At 46.7% G+C, this 19,394-nt stretch overlaps 1 protein-coding gene across 3 annotated transcripts in view; it reads left to right on the top strand.

Annotated features, from left to right (window-relative positions):
• Window positions 1–19,394, top strand: part of FBXO34 (F-box protein 34) — a 53,557-nt gene that overhangs the window by 15,081 nt on the left and 19,082 nt on the right. For 2 of the 3 annotated variants that reach the window (XM_035102659.3, XM_060270965.2), the window contains exon 2: window positions 13,709–13,787. The gene's annotated coding sequence lies outside the window, so the exon portion shown is untranslated. Of the gene's footprint in view, window positions 1–13,708; window positions 13,815–19,394 lie in introns of all 3 variants that reach the window. The other variant, XM_060270972.2, reaches the window with a different exon arrangement.

Raw genomic sequence — 19,394 nt, 5'->3', positions numbered from 1 at the left:
TGCAGAGGATATTCAACACCCCCTTCATTGTTGGTATCATTTGTAGAGGGATGTTGTTCCTTCGTCTGTGCTTCTTAACATTTAACAACCTGGGGGGGAATTCGTGTAACCTTTCCAACAGCATTAAATCTCTCCGATGGAGGGCTTCTCCGATTTATCTTGTTGCTGCTGTTTTAGTGTTCCCAGCATTTCTGAACTATTTTTAGCTTGGCTTGTCATTTGGTACTAGGTGTTCTTGAGAACTATTAATTATTAAGTTCACTGGAATTCTTTTGTTGTGCCACTGCCGGTATTGCTACACACACACACACACACACACACACACACACACACACACACACCAGTACATAGATTTTTCACTAGAAGCTTTATTACTCTGGGTTTCCCCCCATGTCTTTAGCAGGCAAATTAACTTAAGGCAGGTGATGTGGCCTTAAAGCAAGGCTTTCCCATAATTTCCATAAGAACATAGGAAGTTGCCTTATACCTAGCCAGACCCTTGTTCCATCTAGTTCAGGACTGTCTACACCAGGCATGTCCAAAGAAGTCAGTTTCAGGGGCCTGCTGGTCGATTTAATCTGGCTCCTGTGGCAAAAAAAGCTCAACAATTTTGGGGTAAAATTGTAAAAAAAAAAGCTCAACAATTCAGTCCTAAAAAAAAGCTCAACAACATGTTCACTTCATCAAATCTGGCCCTCTTTGAAAAAGGTTTGGGCACCCCTGGTCTGACTAGCTGACTAGCTGCCAGGGTTTCAGATAGGGAACGTTTTTAACCCTACCTGCAGGTGCTGGGGATTGAATCGGATCCTTCTGCACACAAATCTGATGCTGCTATTTCCCCTTCTTCACTAATACTAATATGTATAGCATTGCCTTTAAGTAGGTGTTTGTTCTCTCGTTCTCTCTCTCTCTCTCTCTCTCTCTCTCTCTCTCTCTCTCTCTCTCACACACACACACACACACACACACACACATATCTTTTGGTCCTTATTAGCATCTTGCATAAACTAAATTGGTTCCTTTCTGGAACGTGTACACTATTACATTTACATACATTTAATACTCTGCTTTTTTTGTTTCTGGTGTCTTTTCTCACCTTTTCAATAAGGAGTAAGTGAAGCATGACTTTTTATTACATCAAATCATACTGAACATGCTGGCAATGGCAGCTCTCGATGCTCTAAGAACTTCTTCAGGCATGTCTAAGGAATTTCTTTCTTTCTTTTTTAAAAAAATCAAATGTATTGCTTAACTTAAAGTTGTCCCCCTACCCCAGTTAAAACATGGAGACAATAATGGCTTGGTCCTTGTAGACAAAAGTGGTGTTGGATAAAATCGACCTGTGCCAGTTTTATTTACTTACCCGAAAGCAGGCAGTGTATTTGCTTGCCCGAACTTTGATCTGATTTTATACTCTCTGCCAGGTTGGTTGTTCACAAATGCCACCACAAACCCAATCTGCAAAAAACAGAGGGTTTTTCCCCCCTTTCTTTTGCAGAGCAAACCTCTAACCTTTTTGGTGCTGGATATCTGATTGGTTCCTTGCTGCTTCTGCTGTTTAAGCCAGGGGTGGGGATCCTGCGTCCCTCCAGCTGTTTGCTTGACTCCTAATCCCATCTGCCCCAGCCAGCATGACCAAAGGTGAGGCGTGATGGGAGTTGCAGTGCAACGGCATCTGGAGAGTCTACATCCCTCCACCACTTTAGGTAAAACACTGAAGCCAGCTCTCTCTGGCTGATTATTATTAAGCTTGGATGTTAGCGGCTAATTATTATTTTATTATTAAATTCATAAAACGCCCTTCATCCAAAGATCTCAGGGCAGTTCACAAGATAAAAATACAGGATAAAAGCACAAAATAAATACAGTAGTTAAAACAGAAACAACAAAACCGTAAAAAACAAAACAAAACACTTCCCACAAGCACATTTCAAAAGCTGTTGTTGTTTAGTCGTGTCCGACTCTTCATGACCCCATGGACCATAGCACACCAGGCACTCCTGTCTTCCACTGCCTCCCGCAGTTTGGTCAAACTCATGTTTGTAGCTTCGAGAACACTGTCCAACCATCTTGTCCTCTGTCGTCCCCTTCTCCTAGTGCCCTCTATCTTTCCCAACATCAGGGTCTTTTCCAAGGATTCTTCTCTTCTCATGAGGTGGCCAAAGTATTGGAGCCTCAGCTTCAGTCCATGGGACTCTCAAGAGTCTCCTCCAGCACCATAATTCAAAAGCATCAATTCTTCGGCGATCAGCCTTCTTTATGGTCCAGCTCTCACTTCCATACATCACTACTGGGAAAACCATAGCTTTAACTATACGGACCTTTGTAGGCAAGGTGATGTCTCTGCTTTTTAAGATGCTGTCTAGGTTTGTCTAGGTTTCAAAAGCTGTAGAGAATATTAATTGGCCACTGGGAGCAACCTCACTGAGATCCAAGCTGCCTACAGAGCTTGAGATAGGAGACACTGCACAGTAGCCATGTGGATCTCTGGGGGAGAAGAGGATTTTGGGTTACGGAATGAAATCTGGAGTACGGGGAGTGGTAGAGAAGGAATCTTGCTCTTGTGTTTTATGTAAAGCAAAACACAGAAATGGACGCCAAACCCAAATAGGCCTCTGCTCCAAAGCAGCAGTTTCTGAGCCAAGCATCTACTGAGGTTAGATGGGCTTTTAACCGGGGAAACTATTAGAGTCTTGATTAGGACTTCCCAGGCTTCCAAGACGTCCTTTCTTTGCTTGACATATTTATTGCAGCGCTGTGGTTTTAATAAGATGCTGAACGCCAGCATCCCGAGGACTTTTGTACGCAGGGAATATTCCTCCCTTGCACGTCCAGCTGTCCTTCCCTTGCGGAGCCGGTAGTGTGGGAAGCCGTAATGCAGACCTGCAAGCTGCTGACCTTGTTTCAAGAGAGGCAACGAGGCCAATTTTATAATAAACGGCATGGGATTATCTGTCATTCTGCGCCTGCTGCAGAGCAATATTTAATTGCATTCTGCACGTCTAAGCAGACTTCAAAGGAAGGTTTCACTTTTAAAAAAAAATCATTCCACCACACCCACTGGTGCTGTAATAACTTGCACACAGCTCCCAGTGAACTTGGCCTATTAAACTTGCTGGATTTGTTATCCCACCCCAGGGTTAGAATAAATATGCCTCCCATGCCTCTTAGATGCTCTCCGTTTCATAATCCACTTCCTAGAAAAGCATGACGCTTATTGCAGTGGTAGACCCGTTGACAAATCCCTTTTCCCTTCGGCGGCGGCTGGTATGTAGGGAGGTAATTTTCAAATTTTACACCAGTCCCAACTTTTCCTGCTTTATTTGCCCAGTCTTACTGTATTTTCATTGTGTTAGTGGGTGTTTGAATAATGTCTGTGATGTGGAATTAGTGGAGGCAAACAAGGAAACTCAGATTACAGCAGGTAGATCATTAACAACTTGTGTTTTCCTTATGACTTAAAACTTCCTTGTTCCGAGGGAAGCTGTTCTGTGGCATTCATTCCCATAGATCAGAGGTAGGCGACCTAAGGCCCCGGGGGGCTGGATCCAGCCCAATCGCCTTCTCAATCTGTCTGGCCCGCAGACGTCCGGGAATCAGTGTGTTTTTACATGAGTAGAATGTGTGGTTTTATTTAAAATGCATCTCTAGGTTATTTGTGGGGCCTGCCTGGTGTTTTTACATGAGCAGAATGTGTCCTTTTATTTAAAATGCATCTCTAGGTTATTTGTGGGGCATAGGAATTCGTTCATTCCCCTCCCTCCCTCAAAATATAGTCCGCCCCCTCCCAAGGTCTGAGGGGACGGTGGGCCACGGCTGAAAAAGGTTGCTGACCCCCGCCATACATGCTTGCTTCTCCAATAAGGAAGTGGATTTGGTGGACGCCAGCTGCTGGGAATTGGAGGGTGGGGAGAGTGCCATTGCTCTCATCTCCTGCTTGTTTGTGGGCTTCCCATAGGGGTGTCACGGTGGCCGCTTTGAGGATAGGATGATGGACTAGATGAGTGTTTCGCCTGATCAGTGGTTTTGGTAGTGGTAGAATGTGATTCATAGCTGTTTTAAGATGCTATCTTGTTCTGCCTGTCTTTGTTTATGGTTTTTTATTTTTTTGAGGCATGGGACATGTTATGTTTTGCAGCCCGCGTAAGGGAGAAAATATCTGTTGCGCTCAGCTGGCTGTTTTAATCACTGTTTGCACAGTAATTTGAGCCTCCGAGAGGCTGGGAGCCAAATTTGCCGGTCTCTCCCTCTTTATTCCGGCTGGGAATGCAGGTCACTGGGCAGCGGGTGGAATTTTTTTCGGCTGGGGTTTTTTTTTTTTTTGAGCCAGCACTTTTTGCTTTTCAGCGAAACAACAAAGGAACTCTCTCACCCGCTTAACAGGGTGGCTTTTCCCGTGGTCTTGCCAATAATGCCCCTTTGGGTCTCATTCCAATTCCTAACAGACTGTGAGACTCTCCAGGCAAGGACCAAACTGTTCCTGGGATCTGCTGCTTGAATGTTGCCCCTGTGGGGGGTGGGAGGAATTTTTAAACACATGGAAGACAAGTGTTATTGGGGAGAAGAGCCTTCCGTTATACACCTTCAGACGCCAGGCAATAAGTTCCTTTTTAACCAGGCCTTTGGTTGATTTGATTGGCGTCCTGTGCACTTTTAAAATGGTTGTGTTTTTTTAGGGTGGGGTTATTGGGTTGTTATTTTATTTTGATTATGTATTTTCTGGTTTTATATTTTGATTTTATTCTGTGAACCAAACTGAGATCTGCAGGTATAGGGCGGCAAATAAAATAAAGTAAAATAAAACAAAACTTTCACAACATCTGCTTTTTGAACTAAGTGGAATACAGTCAAACCTCAGTTCTCGAACGGCTCCGTTTTCAAACGTTTCGACTCCTGAAAGCCAAAAACCTGGAAGTAACTGCTCCAGTTTTTTTAACGATTTTTGGAAGCCAAACGTGCTACACGCCTTCTGTTTTGAGTTTCCCTATTGTATTGAGGCTTCTGCTTTCAGTTTTCGGTTGTTGAACGTTTCGGAAGTTGAACGGTCTTCTGGAACAGATTATGTTCGACAACCGAGGTTTGACTGTACTTAGTTATGTGATCTCCCCTCTCCCCTGCAGTCTGAAGTGATACAATCAAGGAACATTTTACCATACGTGAGCAGTATATACTGGCTCAGTATTGTCCACACTGACTGGCAGCAGCTCTCCAGTGTTTCGGGAAGGAGTCTTTTTCCAGGCCAGCTGGAGATGCCAGGGATTGAACTGGGGAACCTTTTCGTGAGAAGCAAAAGGTCTTCCTCTTATGGGAATGTTAGGGATGTGGATTAGGATATATTATTAGATAGATCCTATCCAAGCTTGTGTTAGCAAGCTTCCAATATTAGCAGAGTGACATTCCCCTTTTGTGCGCAGCAAAGCATGTGCGTTAGATTCGCTAGAATCTCTATAACAATATTACACTTTATAGTTCAATATTACACTTCCTGGCAAAGGTCCCCTTTGTCCCTCTTAAAAGAAATACACAACACAGTGTTTATAAAATAAGATAGAGTTTACTTACAGTTTCATCCTGAGTTACAGCATAATCTCAGAAAGGCAGGCTTGCTTAGAAAAGTTACAAGTATATATACATCTAGAGCAGGGGTCCCCAAACTACGGCCCCCGGGCCGGATGCGGCCCAATCGGCCTTCCAATCCGGCCCGCGACGACCCCCGCCGCCCGCTGCCGCCGCCCGCTCTCACGGCGCGCGGCGCAGCGGCGATCTGAAAAATCGGCAAAAAATCGCCGAAAATCCTTTGTGCGCATGCGTACGGGCCTCTCCCGACCCGGAAGAGGTCATTTCTGGTGCACTTCCGGGTCGGGGGAGGCCCATACGCATGCGCACAAGCGATTTTCGCCGATTTTTTTCCCGTGCGTGTGCGCATGCGCACGGGCGAGCACTCCCCCGCCCTCCGGCCCGCTGCGCGCGCACTCCCCTGCAGTCCGGCCCGCCGCTCCGTAAGTCTGGGGACCCCTGATCTAGAGACTACTTAGTAAAGTAAGACTCCATTTGGTCTCACTCTTGGCTGCAGGCCTAGAGTGAGAACCATGCTAACTAGAGATTCTCTGGAGATGTGTCCTCATCGAGGGAGGAAGTAGCTAAGAGAGAGAGTGATTGCAGGCTAGGGCTTTTGTCTAATCCAACTCATTTGCATGTCTGAGGGAACAGGAACTGACCTGTAGTCAGGTGTCCCTCCAGGTGAGTTCCTGTTAGTGGACACTCTAGGAACTGTTGTGACTTGTCTGCCCCAGTGTTCCATCCCACACCTCTGACTATGACTGTTCCAGTATATATCTACACCTATCTCTCTGTACTAGAGATGTAAAATTTCCGGAAATTTTGAAGCTTGGAAAAAACCCAGTTTTTTCAGAGAAAAAGGAAATTTTTTGAAAAAATTCTACATTAGCACTCCCCCCCCCCGATTGAAAGTCATTCTGTTAAGTTAGAAACATAACTATGGACAATTTTAATGGGCATAAAATCATCACAACTAGCATATTAAAAATATAGTGTATCCAATTATTACAAACAGAATTTACTTTTAAAATAATATTTATTTGTATTTGTAGCAAATGGAGCAACAATCTCCTGAACTGTTTACTAGTTTATGTGGAACAAAAAAGCACGCCACAAAACAATTTTTAAAAATCCAGAAGTAACAATTATTCATATTTCCTCTCCACAGTATTAAAAAAAACATTCTCATAAAAAGAACTGAAGAAGGAAGTGGGACTAAGTTTCGATGAATGGACAATAAATTTAATCAGAATCATTTTCTGAGCTGTAATGATCAGTATCGGTTTCAGTCTCTGCTTCTACTCTGTTGTGTCTGTCATTATCACAGTTATTATGGACTTCTAAAAACTGAAGGTTTGCTCGCATTGAAACAAGCTGTCTTTACATGACAGCTTATTTCTCGATTTAGTGAGAGTGTTTCCCATAGCTGCCAAGTCTTCCGCTGAAAAATGCGGGATCAGCAGCGGCGCGGCACCGGAAGTCGCTTCTACGCATGTCTGGACATACGTAGAAGCAACTTCCGTTGCCAGCGCTGCCCAATTTCCGGTTCTGCTCTGCCCGGTTTCCGATGCCCAGATATGGGCAGAGCGGCACCCGAAATGGAGCCTCCCTGGCAGGTCGGAAATCCGGGGAATTTCCGGGATTTTTTTTCTATTCGGGATAACAGCTGGAAACGGGTTAAAATCCGGGGGTTTCCCTCGAAAAACTGGAGACTTGGCAGCTATGGTGTTTCCAAACATAGACCAGATTCCTTCACATGCTGCAGAAGATGGAACAGAACCAATGCAATACCACACACGCATGCAAAAACAAAACTGAAACCTTTTTCTTTTCTGGTGACAACAGCACCTCCTAAAGGAAGAAATGTACAGTGGTACCTCTACTTATGAATAACTCTACTTACAAATGTTTCTACTTACGCATGGAGCTCCGTCCGCCATCTTGGATGCGGTTTAGATAGGATTTTTTCTACTTACGAATTTTTAGATAGGGTTGCTTCTACTTACGAATTTTTTCTCCCAATGCATTCCTATGGGATTCGACTTACAATTTTTTTCGACTTACGAATGTGCGTTCGGAAGGCATTAAATTCGTAAGTAGAGGTACCACTGTATCTTGTTCTTGCAGTGGAGAGATGAGTTTGTATCCTAGGACTTGCTTGTCCTCACAGAAATTAGAATAATCTGATACCATACATATTTTTTAAAATGATTTATAAAATATTTGAATCCCTTATCTTAAAATATTTTATTCATTATGTTAAAATAAAACATTCCATAATCTATTTTTTCATTTTTCATAAAACAAAAAAGGCTTCAAGAAAAAAACCGGAAAAAAACAGTTTTTCCCGAATTTTTCCATTCCCCCCCCCAGGCCTTCACATCTCTATTCTGTACGTATGTGTGTACCACACCAAGCATGCCACATGGAATCCTGAGTGATTTGAACACCACAATATAAAAACAGCATTAAGCAATGCACCATTTAAATAGTCTTAATCAAAAGCAGTACAGCAGTGAGTGGAACCAAATGGAAAAAACCTGCCCAGCACAAATGCCAGTGTCAGCTCATAGTGTTCTGAAATGCCACTCGCTTCCCTGTGCTGGCACCCCTGAGTATTGCATGCATGCACAGCCGGATGGAAGCACAGCACACTCGTTCCCCGTTGCAGAAATGAACGGCCCTGGGATCTACGGATGAAGGGCACTATGCAAAATAAACAAATAAACCAGTAGCCTTATGCTGATCATGGGCTGCTTAGCTGGTGCTTCCTGGGGTGGGGGTGAGCTGTTACATTCAGGTCCCGCTTGCAGGCTTCCCATGGGCACCATGTGGGGCTTTGTGAGAGCAGAGTGCTGGACCAGAAGTGCTCTTGTTAAGAATTAAATGTGCTTTTCAACTAGAAGGATCCGAAACTATTTTTCCTACAGGCATAAATGGCTCTGCAGCGGCCCACCGAGCCCCTGCGCCCTTCATACCAAAAACAAAACTGCCGTTAGATGTTGAAAAGCCGTGCGCCCAAGAGAAAATAAGTGAGCTCTGTACAGTGCGGCTATCCCATGACAGAAAGCACTAACCCCAGAACTGCCTGGCAATTAATAGCACTGACAGCGGTGCAGGCTTTTTGAGTGCAGTGGACTCAAAATCTTCAACAGGCAATGTGCAAAAAAGGGTGTTCTCCCTCTCGACCCCCTACATGCACACTTAATGAATTTTGGAAGCAAACCAGCCGCGATCTGAATAAAGAGCAACAAAGCAACATGCTGTTTTTTAGCTGGCCACAGTTACGTTTCATTTCTGGTTTGCTGCCATCTGTTCTCTTGCTGTGGAGTTAGCACTTTCCTGCTGCTGGTTGAGTGTAAAAATCCAAATTAGTTTCCTCTGGGAGACCTAGCAAGTAGTTCTGAGGCTCTCTGGAAGTGGGAGGTTGGGGGGGGGATGACATTAGCGGTATAATGCAGGCAGGTCTAGTAATTTGGAGCCGGCTCCTTCTGTTGCTGCAGAAAGTGAATAACCTCATCTTTTTAGCTCTCGACTTCATAGAGGATTTCTATTTCCAGGATAAAGTGTGGGAAGGGAGAAACTGGTGCAAAATGAGAGCAATTTTGTCAGAATAACTGAAGCTAGAATAGAAGGCAAGTAGTTGCGGGAAGTGAGTCTGTAAAACAGCTCAGAGCTTGTTCAGTAACTGGCAAGTGGCTAGAAACAGCTCTTCTCTTTCTAAAGGCATCTTCAAATGCCCTGTTTCTGGAGACCTCTCCCTGATTTGCTTACAAAAAGCTTCTGCAGGGATTAGATCAGGGGTCAGCAAACTTTTTCTGCAGGGGGCCGGTCCACTGTCCCTCAGACCTTGTGGGGGGCTGGACTAAATTTTGACCCCCCCGACTCTCCCATCCCTTCTCCACAGCACCGGGCGAGCCCCGGTGGCTGCTTACCTGTGCCTTGCGAGCGGCAGCGGAGGGACAGTGAACGGTGCAAAAGGGCTGGCTCCAGAAAGGGGCTGCTCAAAATGGCGCTCAGCCAACTGCAGCTCAACAAAGCCCAGCCCCCTTCCTCCTCTAGGCAGGGCGGGGAGAAGCCAGGAGGAGGGAGGGAGGACACGCCGCCGTGGTGTGTGTGAGGGGGAGGTGGGAATGGCGCAGCCTGAACGAACAGAATCCCCACACCGATCCGCGCAGCGATTCCCAGGCCATCCACGGGCTGGATCCAGAAGGCAATTGGGCCAGATCTGGCCCCCGGGTCTTAGTTTGCCGACCCATGGGTTAGATAAAGGGTCAGAAAACTTTTTCAGCAGGGGGCCGGTCCACTGTCTCTCAGACCTTGTGGGGGGCAGACACAGACTATATTTGGGGGGGGGGATGAATGAATTGCTGTGCCCCACAAATAACCCAGAGATGCATTTTAAATAAAAGGGTACATTCTACCGTGTTTCTCATATTATAAGACACGTCTTATATTTATTTTTTTCCTGAAAAAAACACACCATGGCTTATTTTCAAGGGATGTCTTATTTTTTAATTAAGTATCGGTATCTGTACAGACCACAGACCTGCTCCCACCGGGTCTTCGCGCGTGGCAGGCAAAGGCTGCAGCCGGGTCCTGGGGCTGCGCGCGCGGCAGGCAAAGGCTGCAGCCGGGTCCCGGGGGTTAACGCGGCAGCAGCAACCCTTCTTTGCCACAGACCTGCTCCCACCACCCGGCACGGCTTATTTCTGAGGTATGCCTTATATTTTTCTACCTCAGGAAAATCCTGCCATGCCTTATTTTGTAGGGATGCCTTAAAATATGAGAAACACGGTACTCATGTAAAAACACGCTGATTCCCGGACCATCCACACTGCCGGAAATAATAATGATGATAATAATAATAATAATAATAATAATAATAATAATAATAATAATAATAATAATAATTTTTATTTATATCACTTCCTCCCTGGGCAAAGCCGGGCTCAGAGCGGCTAACATCATACAAGTAAGACAATGCATAAAAACAAGAGATCAATGAATTAAGATACACCCCACAATTACAGTAATTCAAACCAATTAAAATTAAAATTGGACAAGTGGCAATTGGGCCGGATCCGGCCCCCTGGCCTTAGTTTGCCTACCCATGGGTTAGATGATGCCCAGTCTTTCTTCAGCATTTGTTCTGATTTGTTGCAGGATGGTTAGGTGACAATGACCATTATTAATTCTGATTTGCTTGGGGCTTTGCTTACAGTCCTCCTGTTAACAATTCAGTCACCCCACACTTTTTAGTCCCTTTCCTCACAACTTTCCTAACTGAAAGAAGTCTTCCCTTGTTTCAAAGAGTTATGCTACGTCAAAAGATCGTTTAACCCATTTTAATTGTGCAAACCTAAATTTCCGGTATGTGTTTGAATCCCTTTTGGAAAAGAGTGACTGTCTGTGGGCCCCATAACACTGCCTTGCACCTCCTGTTTTCTCATTTAATGCTCAAAGGAGCAAAGTAGGTCGTAGCCAGTATAAAAGCCAGGGCCGTCTTGCCCATAGAGGGAAGTGGTGCTAGGCGCCAGGGCGCCAAGTTCTGGAGAGCGCCAGGGAAGAGGCGGAGGCTGGACACGGCGCCTCCTGGCATCAGCTCACTGCCCTCTCCCGCCTTGCTGAAGCAGCGCCATGCCTGGAGCCTCTGCCTCTTACCTGCCGGAGGAGCCGCCCTCCAGCCGCTGCCCACCTCCTCCAGCCCTGCAAAGCTGCTGGTAGTGCCATAAAAAGGTCCGCAACTTTGGGAAACAGGGTGGGGGTGCCGGAGGGGTCTTTGCACCACGGCGCCGGATATACTTAAGACGGCCCTGAGAAAAGCTTTTTAGAAATGAAATTAATAATGCTACTAATAATAGCAACAATAATAACAAATCTCATTGTAAAACAAAAAGGCACCTAGACATTCAGTTGTGGTGACTATAACCTAGGTTTAAGGTGCCACTTGACGATTAGCTTCAATATCTGAGTTTCTAACACTGCTTGGAGGGGCGCTCCCTCCTCCTCTCTCTCTCTCTCCCTCCCTCCCTCCCTCCCTCTCTTTTTCTCTCCCTCTCTCTTCCTCTCTCTTTCTCTTTCTCTTTCTCTTTCAACCATATGTTTATTTAAAAGGCTTGCAGTCAAACTCATGAGCACATTTACCTGGAAGGAGGCCCCTCTGTGACACTTAGGAAGAGAAGCAGCTAATCAGCTAATTCAAAGAGGTGCAGCTTTGGGTGGTTGGTCTGCAGTAAGCGGTCTTGATTCAGTAAGGGTGGCATTTCCCCCTTTCCTATTTTTGATGGTGTCCCCTTTTGCCAGCCCCGGATTTGGTTGTTCCTCCCCAGATGAGCTTAAAAGAGAGAGAGAGGGAAGCACATTCCTGAGAATGTGAAATGCCAAACAAGGACCCCAGCTTCTTGAATGTGAAACGGTTTTTGTTTGGGGTCCAGGAAGTGTCGTGTGGCGTTGCCTTCCTTACGGGCTCCTACATCTTGGTCTATTAATAAGCTGCAGGTCTATACTTAGCCAGGCAGCAAGGGGTGGGTGTACCGCTGCTGCTGCTGCTGCCTGGCACTGCCTGGCGTTCCTGGCCTACGTCTGTGCAGCAGAGTGCGTTTGGTGGAATTGTGCCTGCAGCTTCACAGCCTGCCGTTGTGGGGAGTGAATGGAAAGGCGCACTGCATGCATTGCTGCATCCAGGGCACTTGAGGTATTAGATCGAATCGCACTGTTCGTTGTTCTCCTGGTATCGTTCTGTACAAATGTCACACATCAGATGCTTCAGCTGCCCAGGCAAGTTCAGAATCCGGAATAAAGGCTTCCGCACAAAATGTGTAGACGTAGCAGGATCGGGATGAGCTGTGCTCCTATAGAAGATGCAGGGCGGTTAGAATAAAGGACTTCTTCACACTGTGCGTTGGTAAACTGTGGAATTCTCTCCCACAAGAGGCAGTGATGGCCACCAACTTTGGATGGCTCCAAAAGACAAATGCATGGAGGATAAAGCAATTGTTGGGTAGGAGCCACAATGGCCGTGTTCCTCCACACTGTGGCAGGCAGTAAATGCCACCCCCCTGCAGCATACTGGGTACGCCCATGACGCCAGTGCAAGTAGATAAATAGGTACCGCTGCGGCGGGAAGGTAAACGGCGTTTCTGTGCGCTCTGGTTTCCATCATGGTGTCCTGTTGCACCAGAAGTGGTTTAGTCCTGCTGGCCACATGACCCGGAAAGCTGTCCGTAGACAAACGCCGGCTCCCTTGGCCTGAAAGTGATATGAGCGCCGCAACCCCATAGTTGGTTATCCAGGTGGTCCTTTTCCTTTTAACTCAAGGTTTGTTCTTGACTTGCTGCTTGGTTTTTTTTTTTTGTCTGTGTAAACAGCAAAGAGCCTCCCTCCCCTTTGAAACTTGAAGCATGGGAAGAAAACCTCACGTTTTCCTGAATTACTGGAAGGCTATTGTTCTAGGGCTGCCCCTATAGGGTCATGGGATAAGCTGGCAGGACTGAGAAGGGCTGTCGCTCGGTGGCAGAGTTCATGCTTTGCATGTGGACTGTCCCAAAGGCCATCTCGAGCATCTCCAGTCAGAAGGCTCTGATCACAGGTGACTGTCTCTGGGGAGGGGACCTCTACCTGAGACACTGAAGAGGTGTTTCTAGATGAACCGATTGCGTGCGTTGCATGAATAACGCTGAATTAGCCTAAATAATGGCAGCTTCCTAGCATTTGGGACATTTCTGTTGTGTGCAGTGATGTTGCTCATACACTGGGTGTATTATTATTATTATTATTATTATTATTATTATTATTAGTCCATCTGACTGGGTTGCCCCAGCCATACACTGCATATTTTGCAGTGGTGTTTTGTGTCTGTCCTTGAGCTTTCTGTGTCGAGAGGAGCTATAAATATCCAGGAGATGAGAGGTCTTGCCTACCATAGCTTTTGGAAATTCATTGCCCTCTCTTTCCACTTTGAGTTGTCATTCCCAACACCCTCCAGAGGGAAGAGGCCTGTGATGTTCTGGGCGGCGGTGCTTTTAATACATCTGGTTGATTGTGTCCTCTGGTAATTTTTATGATGTGTCCTTTTTATAAAGATGGAATGTTTGCTGCCTGCTAATTGCTTGCTGCCCTCTAACCTCCCCTTCCTTTCGCTTTTCAGAAATGCCCTTCAAAGGATTGTGCCGAACACCGAGGGTGCTGTGATGTCTGAAACTGCGCAGAGGGGCTTCTCCCTGAAGGTACTGCTCTCAGTTTGCCCCAGCGAGGTGCCTATGTGTAGCTCTATGTATTTGTTTTTGGCATTTTGGGGGTGGTGTGCAGAAAATCTCTTAAATCTCCTATTTATACAGTTTGGATGCAGTTTTTTGTTTTTTTTAAACGGGTGGGGAGGGGATCTTTCATTGTAGCAAGAGACTGCTTGGGAGCTTCCTTCTGTTTTGCACTTTACATGTTCCAGTCAAGAGGTATACCCAGATCTGGTATTTTTTTTATATTAATTGATTGATTGATTGAATTGATAAACCGGCCTTTACCTGGAGGTCTCAGGGTCGCTCACAGAACAAATTCAGCAACCCGATAAACCCCCCCCCCCAACAACTCCACATTTTAAAAGGGCATAGGATGTCAATCAAATCAACCAAAGGCCTGGTTAAAAAGGAACATATTTGCATGGCGCCTAAAGGTGTATAATGAAGGTGCCAGACGAACTCCACTTGGGAGAGCATTCCACTGACGAGAAGAAGAAGAAGAAGAAGAAGAAGAAGAAGAAGAAGAAGAAGAAGAAGAAGAAGAAGAAGAAGAAGAAGAAGAAGAAGAAGAGTTTGGATTTGATATCCCGCTTTATCACTACCCGAAGGAGTCTCAAAGCGGCTAACATTCTCCTTTTCCTTCCTCCCCCACAACAAACACTCTGTGAGGTGAGTGGGGCTGAGAGACTTCAGAGAAGTGTGACTAGTCCAAGGTCACCCAGCAGCTGCATGTGGAGGAGCGGAGACACGAACCCGGTTCCCCAGATTAGGAGTCTACCACTCTTAACCGCTACACCACACTGGGGAGCCATTGCAGAGAAGGCACCTTATCTACATCCTCGAGCCTTACCAACTAAAACTCATCCAACACAACAGAACTAGACTGTGCTCCAGACAAAAGGCCCTGTACAACCTGGAAAAGCTCTGCCGGGTGACATAATGAGGATGCAATGGAGGCAGCAAATTATGCCTTCTTTGCTGCCTTCATTGTCACTAGGTAGGCTCGATAATGAGCCCTTACCAGTGCTTGGTTGCATTCATTCAGATCTCTCCTCCACTTGCATTCAAGCTGTCTCCCAGCTCGTTTCCTCGCCCTAAGCTCTGGAGTATCCCATGGGGCCAAATAGGCTCCACGAAGTGGGAGAGGACGCTCAGGGGCAATCGTGGTAATAGCCTGAGCTATTTGTGAACATCCCACAAAATGCCCTTAAAACCCAGTTAAAAACAGTTAAAGCACTATGCAGCCTAGGACCCTCGTACTTATGGGACCGCCTCTCCTGGTATGCCCTGCAGAGGACCCTAAAGTCCACGAATAATAACAGCTTAAGAGTCCCGGGCCCTAAAGAAGCCAGATTATCCTCCACAAGGGCCAGGGCCTTTTCAGTGATGGCACCGACTTGGTGGAATGTTCTGTCCCATGAGACTAGGGCCCTGCGGGACTCGATCTCCTTCCGCAGGACCTGTAAGACAGAGTTATTCTGCCTGGCCTTCAATTTAGCCTGATACTCCATTCCTTTTTCCCCTTCCCTTTTTTTTAATGAAGAAACCCTTCTGGGTCCCCACATTAAAATTCTTCCCTGGTCTCCTTGCTGGCCTTAGCAGGACTAACTTGGCCAGTTAGCCCTGGCGATGCTATATTGATGTTGTATTTTATGCTGTTTTTAAGTTGTTTTTAAAGTTGTTTTTAAGGTCGTTTTTAATCAGTTTTATATTTGTTGTTAGCCGCCCTGAGCCCAGTTTCTAAACTGGGAAGGGCAGGTCATAAACAAAAATTTATTTATTTATTTAGTTATTTATATTAAAACACCAATTTAAAAGGATATAAAAATCAATTTAAAAGAAAAAGCCCTCTGCTGATCAGCAGCAGCAGCAGCGTTATAAAACCTGAGGCCCTGCCCTGGGCCCGGTGGAGAGAGGCAGGAGCAGGACCCTCAAGCTCTCATTTATTTATGACTTTTTTCTTCCAAGGAGCTGTCCAAGGTGATGTATGTGGTTCTCCTTCTCTCTTTCATCCTTACAACAACCCTGTGAGGTAGGTTAGACTAAGAGATGGTGACTGGCCCAAGTCACCCAGTGAGCTTCACGGCTGAGTACGGATTCGAACCCTGCCCTCCCAGGTCATGGCGCAACACTGAACCATTATGCCACACTGGCTTTCATGCAGAAGGTAGCTGGACACAGGCAAATATTACAAGATCAAAAAGGCAAATTCTTTCCAGAATGGAACAGTAAGATGCATGTCCCCAGTTTTAATTCAGGAGAAAATTGGACCTTGGCTGTCTGAAATCTGGGAAAACTTGTTATTTCGTCGTTTAGTCGTGTCTGACTCTTTGTGAGCCCATGGACCAAAGCATGCCAGGCACTCCTGTCTTCCACTGCCTCCTGCAGTTTGGTCAGACTGTACTCAGTGCAGTTGGGGAAACTACTCAGTGCTTATTGTCTGCATTGGGATCTTAATTAGTAGAACTTGGGAGAAGCTGAAACTCACACCCTCCCTTCTAAGTGTTGCACATCTACTACCACTGCTGCTAGGTGAGCGAAAAGAGACAGTCTTTGAGCCACCCATTCAAGCGGCTACATTTGGAGAGGTCACACGAGAAGCTTGTTGTGCAAGCTGTTGAGTCTGCCTTATGTTGGCGGGGTGAGTCCTGGGTAGATCTGAGAGCTGGTTGGCTGAGCATTGGAGTTGGTAATTAGCTCAGACTTCTATTAACCACTTCTGTAGTTGCCTGAGGTGAGCAAGACTCTCACCGAGGTGACCAGGCGGAGCTTTGTAAAACTGGAAGTGCACTGGGGTTTGTGGTGTTGGTGTCATGTTGCTGGACCTTCAATGTGCTACAAAGTTCTGTTGGCAGCTGGGCGAGTAAGTTTTGTGGATCTCTTTGCAAGGCTAGCTCAGTTTCTTAAGTTGCGTGATGGGAGTGTCTTGGCTCAGCCCTACTCAGATCCGTGACTCAGAAGTCGTACCCTAAAATCCCGGGTATGTAAGAGCTGTCTACAGATCCTCAGTCATGAGGAGAAGGCGTACTTGGTTCATACAGAATTGTGGGTCTTGTTTCTAGAGTTATTGGAGTACAGTTCCCATCATCCCTTACCACTGGCCCTGCTAGCTAGAGATAATAGGAGTTGTAGTCCAAAAGCAGCTGAATACCCAGTTTTGGGTAACTGGTCTAGACTTTCTTGCTTCCAGCTCTGTGATTCTGTGAGCTGTTCCCAAAAGCAAGTGAGAGAGAGTATCTGGAAGATAAAGGATCCCTGAACAGTTAAGTCCAGTCAAAGACAACTGGGGTTGCAGCGCTCATCTCTCTTCAGGTCGAGGGAGCCGGCGTTTGTCCACAGATAGCTTTCCAGGTCATGTGGCCAGCAGGACTAAACTACTTCTGGCACAACGGGGCACTGTGATGGAAGCCAGAGTGCATGGAAACGCTGTTTACCTTCCCACCGCAGCTGTACCTATTTATCTACTTGCACTAGTGTCCTTTCAAACTGCTAGGTTGGCAGGAGCTGGGACAGAGCAACGGGAGCTCACCTTGTTGCGGGGATTCAAACCGCTGACCTTTCCGATCGGCAAGCCCGAGAGGCTCAGTGGTTTAGACCACAGTGCTACCCACGTCCCTAAATCTGGAAAGTAAAGCTGGATTTAAATGGCAGGTAGACCTTGCGTCAACCAATATTCTGGCCCCTCTTCTTGGATCCATAAAGCTTTCTATGTTCTTGTCTTCTTGTCTACACGAATGACGCCAGCAATTTTTGTTTGCAGCTGTGCATAATTACATAGTGCTCTCTCTTTCCCTGATTCTCCCCCCCATGTCTTTCTCACTTGTGTTCACTCACACATACACACATAGAGTCTGGAGGATAGCCTAAAAGTAGACAGGATCCTACATGTTCCCCAGCTGGGCTTTACCTGGAGATGCTGATGTTTGAACTTGGGGCCTTCTATGTGCAAAGCTGGGCGTGCTCTGCCACGGAGCGATGGTCCCTCTCTGCACAGGAAGCATTTTAATTCCCCAGCCTGCCACTGTGCAACAGGTTGCTTTCTGTCTCGACAAGCCTTGCCCAAGAAAAGGCCTGCAGTTGGGTGTAAGGAGGGGGCTCTGGACCTGCCTGTGCCTCACTCAGGCAGGAGCCGGCTCTGCTGCCTGAAGCTGCCGCGGTTCCAGAACACGGGGTTCTCCGCAGCCCCCATCATTCCCATGGTAACAGGCTGATGTCACATCTGGTGAAGGACGTGGTTTCAATGGCTGGATGACGCAGGGCTCACGCGTGGCTCAGGTGGAGGAGCAGATGGACTTTTTGCTGGGCTGAGAGTCCCCTGAGAATGGCCGGAGGCAAGCAGGGCCGTTTCCTGCACTGAGGACTGAAATTGGGCTTGCAAAGAGGAAAAGGTGAATGTGTGAATCGGCCTCTTTTCCTTTCCTGCCTGTTGCTGACCGACCTTGTAGAGAGGACGGCATGGTGCAGGTAAACACTTTGAAAACAAGATGCTATTCAGTGCTGGGCATGGGTGGAGAGGAGAGGACGTTTTCTTTGTCATCTCCCAAGTTTCTGTTTGCTTCCGGGGAAAAAACTTTCCAATGTCGTCTTGTTTTAATTCTGTTCCAATTGCCTCATTTGTTCTCTGAGCCACTCTCTTCCCCGCCCTGCCTCCTCCATTCTCTCTCTCTCTCCCCCCCCTTTATACTTATTAGGAAAGGGAACTCTCCCCTGCCCTCTTTGCATGATGGTCACATTTTCCTATATCCTATGAGCAGATTCCAAGATTGCAGAGTGGGGTCCCCACCCATTTGATTTGGCGGCAACCTTTTGCTCCCATGAAAGCAGGGGCCGATTGTTCCGAATCCCTGTGTATATGTGCTTTGGCAAGGCTTGAAGGCACTTCCAATCACGGCTGCCCATTGTTGGCTTGCAGAAGTGGCTGCAAATGAAAAGGGTGCAGCCCCAGGGCAGTAAAGATTATGGGATTGTTCTCCTCCCCGCCCGCCTCCCTTGCCCTACTACTTGTTTCCATGACATACAACTTTCCCTTCAGCACTTCCCTGCTGGGACTTCAGTCCAAAGACCACTGCTTGGTGGACGGGAATCTTTGCATCTCTCTGTCCCCGCCTCCTCCCCAAATATTTTTTAGTTTGCTCTCTTTCTTTTGTGCCCACGTTGGGGATTTCACAGGTGTTGCCCTTGGCCTCATTCCCACGTTTTGGAAGTTTTTAATGCCAAGACAGCTTCTTGGTTTAAAAATAACAACAGATATCAAACAATTGAAATAGCACACAGCTGGGTCCCATTTTCACACGGTGCATTGTTTAAACAAGGGGATTCACTCCTATGGGAGGTAGCGATGCAGCCACCAATTTGATTAGGGGACGTGGGTGGCGTTGTGGTCTAAACCACTGAGCTTAGGGCTTGCCGATCGGAAGGTCGGCGGTTCAAATCCCCGTGGCGGGGTAAGCTCCCGTTGCTTGGTCCCAGCTCCTGCCCACCTAGCAGTTCAAAAGCACATCAAAGTGCAAGTAGATAAATAGGGACCGCTCCGGCGGGAAGGTAAACGGCGTTTCTGTGTGCTGCTCTGGTTTCGCCAGAAGCAGCTTTGTCATGCTG

The sequence above is a fragment of the Zootoca vivipara genome, chromosome 1 (genome assembly GCF_965207765.1).
Source record: "Zootoca vivipara chromosome 1, rZooViv2.hap1.1, whole genome shotgun sequence".
NCBI lineage: Eukaryota > Metazoa > Chordata > Lepidosauria > Squamata > Lacertidae > Zootoca > Zootoca vivipara.
The sequence above is the reverse complement of the archived record's forward strand: the minus strand, read 5'-3'. Positions and strand labels throughout refer to the sequence as shown.